Genomic DNA, 1,022 nt, shown 5'->3' with positions numbered 1-1,022 from the left:
TCCATATAAATTTTAGGATTATTTGTTCCATTTCTTTGAAAAAGATGGATGGTATTTTGATAGGAATTGCATTAAATGTGTAGATTGCTTTAGGTAGCATAGACATTTTCACAATATTTATTCTTCCAATCCAGAAGCATGGAACATTTTTCCATTTCTTTGTGTCTTCCTCAATTTCTTTCATGAGCACTTTATAGTTTTCTGAGTATAGATTCTGTGCCTTTTGGTTAGGTTTATTCCTAGGTATCTTATGGATTCGGGTGCAATTGTAAATGGGATTGACTGCTTAATTTCTCTTTCTTCTGTCTTGTTGTTAGTGTAGAGAAATGCAACTGATTTCTGTGCATTGATTTTCTATCCTGACACTATACTGAATTCTTGTAGAAGTTCTAGCAGTTTTGGAGTGGAGTCTTTTGGGTTTTCCACATATAGTATCATATCATCTGCGAAGAGTGATACTTTGACTTCTTCTTTGCCGATTTGGATGCCTTTAATTTCCTTTTGTTGTCTGATTGCTGAGGCTAACCGTTCTAGTACTATGTTGAATAGCAGTGGTGATAATGGACATCCCTGCCATGTTCCTGACCTTAGCGGAAAAGCTTTCAGTTTTTCTCCATTGAGAATGATATTTGCATTGGGTTTTTCATAAATAGCTTTGATAATATTAAGGTATGTGCCCTCTATCCCTATACTTTGAAGAGTTTTGATCAGGAAGGGATGCTGAACTTTGTCAAATGCTTTTCCAGCCATCTATTGAGAGTATCATATGGTTCTTGTTCTTTCTTTTACTGATGTGTTGTATCACACTGCTTGATTTGCAGATGTTGAACCAACCTTGCAGCCCTGGAATAAATCCCACTTGGTCGTGGTGAATAATCCTTTTAATGTACTGTTGAATCCCATTGGCTAGTATTTTGGTGAGAATTTTTGCATCTGTGTTCATCAAGGATATTGGTCTATAGCTCTCTTTTTTGATGGGATCCTTGTCTGGTTTTGGGATCAAGGTGATGCTGGCCTCATTC

The sequence above is a fragment of the Mustela nigripes genome, chromosome 1 (genome assembly GCF_022355385.1).
Source record: "Mustela nigripes isolate SB6536 chromosome 1, MUSNIG.SB6536, whole genome shotgun sequence".
Taxonomy (NCBI): domain Eukaryota; kingdom Metazoa; phylum Chordata; class Mammalia; order Carnivora; family Mustelidae; genus Mustela; species Mustela nigripes.
This window is presented reverse-complemented; position numbering follows the sequence as displayed.